General features: G+C 29.4%; 1 protein-coding gene across 4 annotated transcripts in view; it reads right to left on the bottom strand.

Moving 5' to 3' along the window:
- Positions 1-6: 6 nt before the first annotated feature.
- LOC119684526 (putative uncharacterized protein DDB_G0271982) overlaps positions 7-10,437 on the bottom strand; it is a 20,740-nt gene continuing 10,309 nt past the window's right edge. For 2 of the 4 annotated variants that reach the window (XR_005252738.1, XR_005252739.1), the window contains exon 2: positions 7-318. The gene's annotated coding sequence lies outside the window, so the exon portion shown is untranslated. Of the gene's footprint in view, positions 319-3,150; positions 3,305-10,437 lie in introns of those variants that run through there. The other 2 variants (XR_005252737.1, XR_005252740.1) reach the window with 2 other exon arrangements.

Here is a 10,437-nt window from a genome sequence, read left to right on the forward strand (position 1 = left end):
TATTTCACCTTTTACTCCATAAATTAATTGAAATACTAATCTTATGAGTTTTGTGAATAAACCAAAAATAATGTTGCCAATAAGCACACCCTTGGATTGGGGCTTAGGCGTTTTCTTAAGAACTTTTTTATCTTCAGACATTTTACAGGATTATTTATATATTGAAATAATTTGTACTCTAATTATTAAATTCGAGCATACGTAATGGATGTCATATAAGGAATGTAGAAAGTCTATATGTATTTGTAATGATTTTTAAAAAATTGTTGCAAATATCAAACGGTGGTATCAGTTTTTCGCCAATATTCTAAGATTGCACTGCAAAATTGAAAAAAAATTGAAAAAATAAAAACAAATTAATATATTTCAATAAAAGCTAATAAATATGAGAAATAAAAATATTGTCGTCTTTTTAAAAATCGATGTTAAATATGTACTTTGCTCATTAATTTTTAACTTTCTTAAACACTAGAATATGTTAATCTAATCAATCAGAACTTTTTAAAGATTTTCTTTGTTATATATTTGAACCAGACATCGCATCAACATGCGATCCCCTGCGCAGCTCAATATTTTATAAAAATTTATATCTCAAAATAATAAATTGTGAAATACTCGTACAATCTTTAATGAGAACTTTAATCAGCAGTAAAAGTTGCATAGTTCTGATTTGTATATGGTATATAATAGTATTTCGTTTTTAAATATCAGTGATTAATAAAAGTAAAATTATTTCACAGTTAATATGACCTAAAGGGAAATAGGTGGAGTGAAGAGATACTGGTTCCCTTTAATCAGCTAAAAAGTATTTTTGATTCCCTTGTAATTTTATGTAGAGGACTAGGTGCTTTGTAACTAGTTGGACACATATATGAACTCGTGTTTTTAGCTGATTTCTGAATTGAAGATGCTATGAAGTGAGTTTAAGAATCTGAATCTTTATAGACTTTTATGAAATGGTGTCCAAGAAGGAAACACCAGGAGTTATAGCCATGTGCAAAATAGTCTTTTCCCAATGTATGCCACAAATGCAGCTCTACCGTATTTTATGTAGCCTTCCTCTTTCTCTGTCTCAATGCAAACACAAACTTGAGTCCAATCGATCTTTGGACCCGCTATATAGAAGTAGCTGAGTTTCTTCGCCTTGATTCTGATTAACTTCCATTTAAATAACATGCATTCCTCAATCTTCTTTCACTACTAAATAATCCCCTCCTCTTGCACACTACCAATACCTATCCACATTCCAACCCATGTATTCGTCTTGTTATGCCTTTCAAATTATCTGGTTTATAGATCCTTGTAAGCTATAACAACAACAATAACTGCATTTTAACCATATGGAATTTCTTTGACCATATTGAATTGTGAAGTACTCCTTAAACTTCCCATCTTGATAAAATTATAATATCGAAAAAATAAATTACCATTTATAATTATTAGTATAAACAAGTGTAAATCTTTTATTGTTACATTTGTCTCGAAATAATAACAAATTTCTTAATGTCTTCTTAAAGATGAAGTATTAAATCTTATCTCATATATATTATATGATATGTACGTTCTTTGCATTGTACTTATATGAAATACATGTATATTATTTTTTTATATTTTTTATTAATTGCACAAATATTTGAGAATTTAATAAAACAAAGTTCAAAATTTACATTTCAGTATTTAGTACTTCAAAGCTGTATGATAAAATATATTAAATTAAGAATAACTTTTCTACCGTATAAAGTTTATGTTTATTTTTTGTTTTACGTAAGAATCTTTGGATTTAATTCATAAATATATAGTATAACTCAAATCAAATACTTAATATATTTTCCACAAGCATACATGTTAGTGTTAAACATTAAGAGAAATTAATATTAATCGAATTGCAGAGCCTAAACTGTTATATTAATTCCGTAAAACCTATATGAATAGTTCAATACATATGATCTTGCCTTACCCTTCAATATGATTACACCTTTGGGATTATTATAAGTAATACCTATCTAAAATTTGTATGTTCTAACATGAATCCTTTGCAAAAAACAGAAATTTATATCAACTACACAGTTACAGTGACAACAGTTACTAAAATAATATCTTCAGATAGCTAGATATGGTCCAAATCTTATGAAATTTAAATAGTACCTATATCAGTGAAAACTTTTATTAATACAAATACCTATTTTTGAAAAGTTCTCCTTATTTTGGAACGCAACTTATATGTCACAAATCGGTCTCTGAAACGCTAAAAGTTTATATGTATAATATACATATATACTTAATTAACATAAACATATTAGAAAATAATGTATATATTTTTTACTAACGAAATAATTCTAATTATAATAAAATTGGTAAAATTTTCGACTATGTGTTTTGGATAACTATTCGAAAATTTAAATTGATCTTTGCTAAATGTGAAAATAAATATTACAATTTGTTAGTAAATAAATTCTTAAAGATTTCATTTTTAAGAATTTTGTGTATATAGTATTAGTATAGAGAAAAAAGTATGTGTGTATATATACCATCATCAAAAAAAAAGATATATACATAAATAAAATTTTTTCATTCATTATAACAAATATAATAGAATAAATTTGTTTTTATCATTACCGTTCACCGGAATATTTATGACAAATACAAATAATTTTGCTTATTATATATGTAAATATATGTATATACATTTATATATATTATATACGTTTTCACTTACGAATCTGAGTGCAAAGTACGTTTTAACCAAATATTTATCAATACTAACGCTAAAAAAATAATGCTTAACACTTTTGGATTATCGACTTATTAACTCGTGTAGATTAGGCGCTCTAACTACAGTGCCTACCTATTTCTGATAGGGACGTTCTGATAAAAAAATATTATAACACGTCACAAACTAATGGCCGATAGCGGGTGTTGAATAAATTTTTTATCTATTCTTTAAAAAAATGTTAACATTCAAACATTCAATAATGAATACACAAGAATAAAATCCAATTATTAATATTGTTTTACCCAAAGAACATGTTTGGTACAGGGAAGGGAGACATTTCAACCATTCTACATTGAGAAATATAATTAAATGCTAAAAAGCAGTAACAACAAATGAAAACAAATTATACACTTAATATTACACAAAAAAAAACATACATACATATTCAAAAAAAAAAACTACATATAATATATACAATAAAACTTTTGCGCGCACAGAACTTTTCAACAGTTTATTCGAACACCGAACATCGAAAACCTCGCCAATGACAAACTACACGAAAGAGTTCCAAATACGCACTGCTGTGCCGTAATGAAAATATTACACTGCGAGCGACTGAATGACCAATTTCTCTTGTTATTTTAAACAAAGCAAAAAACAAAAAAACAAACACAACAAAAAGTAAAAAAAGGCAACAACAAAGGCAACTAATACAACACATCAACAATAAGAAAAATAACAACAAAAGCCAATAGCAACAAATAAACAGAATGATGAGAAACTTGCAGTGAGAGAGAAGACTTGTTTCGGTTTGTCTTTCATCAACCATCAAACCAAGAAAATAAATAGTTATTAACAATTTTTGGAAATGAAAAAATTATGCAAGCTTTACGTCATTAAAGAAAATTCCAACAACACAAAAATAATGAAGACAAACCTTTTAATTCGTAATGCTCTTCTTGTGTGTGTATGTGGGTATGTGTGTGAAAGTGTAGTTAAGTTTGTATGATTTTTAATTGTTGGCTCATAAATTGCTTTGCAATAAATATTTGTTGTATGGAAAAGCAGTACAAAAGGAAAGGCAATATTGCACAAAAAACCCACTCGTAAAATGGATACGCGACAAAAAAAAAAAAAAATAATTGGCTCACTTATTTCTTCATATAATTAATTAATGTTTGAATTATTAACCCCAAAATATTAGTGTACGACAAGTTTTTATTAAGCATTTTTAATTAAAATTGAAACTCTAATTTTATCACTCACACCACCAATACCTATCTAGACCCTAACCTCTGTATTCGTCTTTTAATTCATTTCATGTTATTTCTTTCATAGATCCTTGTAGGTTACAGCAAAAACAACAAGTCAAGTGGCGACATTTAACAATAAATGGGAATTCCGCTAAGAACAAAATAAAATAAGTACAGTAGTCTTAGATCACCAAAATCGTAAAGTATTTCAGATTTTAAACAATAGAGGAATCTAATAAACAGCTCTAAATAAAGACTTATTCCTATCGTGATCTTGATGTGGCACCATTCTTTCAGTAAATGTCTAAACTACATCCATAAAAAGTAATTTTTTGCCAAATGGTGTTGCATTTGGTACGAGGTTGTGATAGGCCCGTATTTTTTTGAAAATAATAAAGGTGTGTTGCAAATGATCAGTTTTTAACGCTCTAACCGAAAGATCACCAATATCTTTCGTGGAAAATTAATGATAATGTTGTGGAGTATTAGTGAAATTTTGTTGACGTGTAATTGTACGTTCTGTCAATAGACTGTTGGCTGGCATAGAAATCTGTGATGGTATATGTAAATCAGATGAACAATAAATTTTGTTTTGCGAAAATTTAAAGTGCCCATCCTGATTGTATAGATTGCACTCCTGGTTTGGAAACTTAAATGGCCATGTGATAAACTGACAGTTCCAAAACCAAAGAAGGAGTGACTACAGTCCCAACATCAAAATCTCTCCCACGCTTGATTTATGGTTTTTGCTGATTCAGACTATTGCACCCAAGCAGCAATAATGGCATTGGCCTTTTCGAAGTTTTCTTCCAGAACTTCAATAGACTGCTATGACATGCTGAGCAAACACAAATAGGTTTGTGCTTTCGGTACTTAGTGACACAAAAATCAATATCAACAAGATCGCTGACAATTCTGCAAAAACTGTATCAGCTATTAAATTCTGTGGACCGCAGCTTTATTGTGAAAGAAGTTAGTTCACAACGATGTGTCTGAGAGAAAAGTCTTTCTATTGTAACCGAAAGATCTCTCTACTGGTGTGACATTTCATGTAACCGCAAGAGCTTGTTCAACTAATGGATGGATCTAGAATTTTTAAAACCTGTCATAATGAATGACAATATGTTATATAGCTAAATGTATATGAGTTCAAAAACAAGGTTCAATCATTCCAATAGAAGTAAGATGATTACAAAAGATTAAAAAAAATTCAATCAAATATGAAGGTACTTGTCACTGTTTTTCCTAACTTTAATGGCGTATTCCATTAAATGATCGTAAGATTAATGAGAAATACAAGTTATGTGGAAAACGATTCAAAGAGTTTTGTTAACACTGCTCGTGGAAATTGAGTCATAATAATGGTACCTCTCAAACCTGATTGCTTCTTTGTGATATTTTTGTAAAAAACAAAAATATTATTAGACGAAGCCTCCAGAATTAATAGATAAGCCTCCCAATGACTTTATTTTTATTTCGTTTTGTTGAAGATAAAAGGGTTAAATTTTTAAACGCAATACATAAAAAGAAGTACTAGTAGTGGTTCTGAGAGCTAGGTTTCATAGAAATAGTAGCGTGCCTATCCGCTTTGGGGAACAACTTTATATACAATCTTTATTTTTATTGCCTAAATTTTGAAATCAATTTAAAAAATAATGCATATATTTCTATTTGTTAATTATATACGCGAAATAACACAATTAAACACACTAACCAAATGAAAATTCATTCACTTCATAACCCAGTTAGCTCTCCGGTGTGTGACTTTTATGGTGCATTAATTAGTTTGATTAGTGTTTTAACTTAAATTAATAAAATTAGTTTTGTAGAAATGTGTCAAATAAACTACTAAAAAAAATTTTTTTTGTTACTTTAAGTTAAATTTGGTTGAGAAGTAATATTTAAAAAAAAAACAGAAAAAATCGAATCCATGTCATATCAAAATGTTTTGCACCAGTCGATTTAAATAATAGTAAAAAAATATATTTACTTAGTACAATATAATATAATATAGTATACCATAGATGACCAAAATCATACAGTACAATTTTGTGTCTGAAACCGTCCAATTTTTTTTAAAATTTTTTGTGTCTGAAACCGTCCAATCTTTAAACAGCTTTTGAAAGAGAACTTCTACAGACAGATTTTGTAGGAGAGAATGCTGTGCTGTATTTAGTATTCTTCAAAACTAAATATAAAAAAGCTTTTAAAAAATTATGAACAAATTTTATGCTTTATTTGAATATTTATAGGACTGAGTTGTCTTCGAATAAACTATGTTATGATATAGTCATGGACAATAACTACTGTTACTCTGAAAATGCTCAGTTAAGCAATAAAATTTAAAAGATGGAAAAAATCTGAAGTGAATCTAGATATAAGATTATGCGGACGGAGTTTGTTTAAAAATCATTTTTAATTAAAAAAAAAATTCTACTTCATTAATAAGTATTATATGCAGTTTGTGAATCTATGATAGTACGGTATAAGTATCACAAGAAATATATAATCTTGTTTTTTCTAAAAACATTAAATTTAAACTATCATATTTACATAATGAAAAATATTGTTATAATCACACAAACACGTTTTTCCGATTGGTTACATCAAGGGCAGTATTTATTATAGGAATGGTTAGATATTTGCATAATGGAAGAATATTTTCACAATCACAATATAAAGTTTAGCAAAAGATAGCATACGAGTAAATGTATCTATTTATATCGATTCATAGACATTAAAACAAGTTATGTGCTTTTTATGGAAAACAAATTAAAGATGTAAATCAATTCCAACAAAACACTTACTAGACATAACCTAGGGACACAACTGAGAATTTGTTTATGATAATTTAATTGATTTGTAGGCAACGCATATTAGTAAAGTTAGTTTTCTTATTAAAGATAAATAATTCCATTAAAATATGTGTTAAAAAATAAGTAAACAAAAAAGCATTTTGAAAAAGTTGATTCAAATACATTTTACTTGGAAAAAATACTAGTATTTTTCAAGCGGAAATTTACGCAATTTTAAAATGCGCACTTATCAATATAGAACGGAATTATCAGGATAAAAATATTGCAATACTGACAGACAGCCAAGCGGCGATCAAGGCAATGAACTCGCATTAGGTGACCTCAAGCCTGGTGTTAGACTGCCTTGATAAACTAAATCTGCTTGGCGAAACAAATCAGGCGTTGATTCTTTGGGTACCCGGACATATTGGCATACGTGGAAACGAATACGCGGACAAGCTAGCCAGAAAAGGAGCAGCCACACCGATGATATGCTCCTTTCTTTCACAAAAATAAAGGAGAACCAGAATAAATAGAACTACTGGAATAATATACCAGGATTAAAATACCCAAATCACTTATTGGTACCTATAACCAGGATTGTATGAAGAAAAACCAGGATTGTATGAACCTTTTAAAAGAAAAACTTAGAACATCACTGGAATCCTAACAGGGCACTGTAGACTAAAACACCCCCTCACAAAACTGGATATACTTAGGGATGCAAACTGTAGATTCTGTGAAGAGAATGAGGAGTCGGCCACACATGTGCTGTTAGAATGCCCTCCTAGGAATGTATATTCTTAAGGAAGAGGCAATAAAACTCTACAAAGTAGGTTCTGTACTACTTTTTATTGAATCAACAGGGCTTAAAGACCTACTTTAAGCCCAGAAAGGAGCACAATAGACCCGACGGTCGCAGTGCCATATCCCCTAACAATTATAATGTACTGTAATAGGTAATTAAAATCCACAATTATTTGTGAATGCCGAGGGATTTTCAGTTACATAACAAGTATATCTCAGATTACAAAAATATTACAACAAAATTTCAGTAAAAAACAAGCTTAATAACTAAAAAAAAATGTAATGCTGGAATTGAAATATTATAATATAAATTTAGTAACTTCTTATTTCTTAACCGGATGCTATATAGGCACAGCGATATAGAAAGAAACAGTATAGCAGTTGAGCTAGTCAAGAAAGGAATTATTGCTCAACTTTTTCTAGAAATAGAAAAAAGAATATATTGGTGCTCCTTTACCGACCAAAAAACTTATTATCAGAAATGAAATTTATAATCAGTGAAATGGTGGAACAAATAGTGCCTATTCAGAACCATGAGAAGCGTATTTGGCCCGAATGGGACAAAAAAAGGGTTCTTTCTAAGGTTTGTTTTTCTATGTGAAAAAATCTCAATATCTCAATGTTGATCTAAGACAGATGGATTAAATGGATGTAATGGAGGAGACTATTAATCGGTAGTAATTGCAATTATAATCTATTGAAATTAAAATGTTGAGATTGTTTTGTATTTTATATTTAATGCACATTTTTTTTTGATTATAGAAATTCATATTAAAATTTTCAACACATCATATGTGAATTAAATTACTATTTTCGTATTAAGCACATTTCTACACAATGTGTTAATAAATATATGATAAGAAAAAGGGACCACGCGTGCCTTGAACTCTTTCAATTAATTAATTGTGTTTCACTCTAATGAATCATGATCTATTCCCAGTTGTTAGAGAGCCAGTTTTAAAACGAATTTTACCCGCTTATAGAACACTAACTGAAAAGCGATAAGACAAAATTTTATTTATGGTAAACAGATGGTTAAATTTAATTACTACGCTCAGGTATTAAAAAATATATATAATTTAATATTCTTGTAACTGAAACTAATATAAGGTCAAAAAATGAAGTTTTTAACTATTAAACTATTTTACCAAGCCAATAAGTAATATCACATTCATGCATGCGCATACATACATACATGCAAACATTGCATTATCAACAACTGACCATGCGTAAGAGCAAAATTAAGTATTTGATATATTTCATACTTCTTATAGATCACTGATATCAATAAAAGTGATATGTGACAATTAAGTCTAATTCTTCTGTTATAATTACTCAAACAGTACTCTTAAGCAATCTAGAATACTAAAATCACAGCTTTTTATCTACGCCAATACTATTTATGATTAACGTTTATTAGATTGTAATACATTCAACTTTTCCTTCATTTATATATGTACGAATCTACTTTTATCTATAAATTAATACTGTTATCAAAAATAAAATTCTAGATATAAATTTGTATATACGAACGCTAATTCACAAAGTGTGTAAGATATTAATCGGGCGATTGTATTTGCTGTTGCTAATGTAATTTTCATTTGCAAATACAAAAATATAGAAAATAAATATTGATAAAATAACGGGTACCGAATAAGTAATTCATATGAGAAATACTATATATAATGAAGTAAAATATATTATAGACCAAATAAAAGTATAAATCTGTGGATATAATGAAGTTTAAGATCCTTTACATTGATTAATTCCAAGTTATCAAATAGAATATATATACTAAAATCATGCACATGTTTGACAGCTATATTGAAATTTGATTCCATGAATGTAGAATCTGTAGCTTACAACCTCACATTCAAAGTAATATTAAAATTCGAAACCATTGGTGCAAAATTTAAAGACAAGAACAAGACAAGATAGCTATATTCGAATTCAAATCTATGTGCACAGAATTCATAGATAAGGACCATACGTACGTTTGACAGCTATGTTCAAGTTCAAATCGATGACTTCAATAATTGGAATTGATTTGTGACCAACAGTTTTAATATGGCACTAAAAGCATTCGAAAAAAAAAAAATCTTCAGAAGATCTATTTTCTCGTATGCGGTGGTAACGACTACCGATCTGGGCATAGTGAAGTGCATAAACTTTCGAATGGGTGTAAATATTCCTGCTAGAAAAGCTTTTGATTTAGTGCTTGCTGTTTAAAAAAGCTCTTGCGGACGTCTTTATTCTTCGGTGGGACCAGGTGACCAACGATATGAAGGTAATCGGTAATACCAATTGACAACAGTAAACCACTGATCGGGCAAGTCAAAGGGGGCTACACATTGGCCAACTAAGTAAAGAAGTAAGAATGGCTATATTTGAATATCAAAATGAATAATGAATATCAAAATGAATAATGAATATCAAAATGTAATGCCAGTTTCATGATAAATGAAAATGTAATATGATGTGGCAAATTTTTTTAATTATAAACGAAAGATAAAAATTGTTATTGTTGTAGGGTAAATACATAGTATATAGTAATACGTGGTAAGCATGCTCACTAGTTACGTAGAATTTTCGAGCGATGCGGGCGGTAGCATCTACTGGTAGGGTCTTCCTTGCCGGTAAGGTCGTATGAAGCTAAGCGCTGTCCACAACGTAGTGTCGGTACTCGTAATGAGCGGCTGCAAAAGGCGTCTGTTTTCCAGGTTAGGAGCGGCCTATTTAAAAGTGACCTGTTACTACATGCAAAACTTACAGGACTGACATTGCGCTTGTAACCCATCGTCATGGTTTTCCTCCCTTCTTTAACTATATTCTGGAAATAAAATATGAGTCTAAACCCGAAGTGTTATCC

Source organism: Teleopsis dalmanni, chromosome 2, assembly GCF_002237135.1.
Source record: "Teleopsis dalmanni isolate 2A chromosome 2, ASM223713v2, whole genome shotgun sequence".
Classification (NCBI taxonomy): domain Eukaryota; kingdom Metazoa; phylum Arthropoda; class Insecta; order Diptera; family Diopsidae; genus Teleopsis; species Teleopsis dalmanni.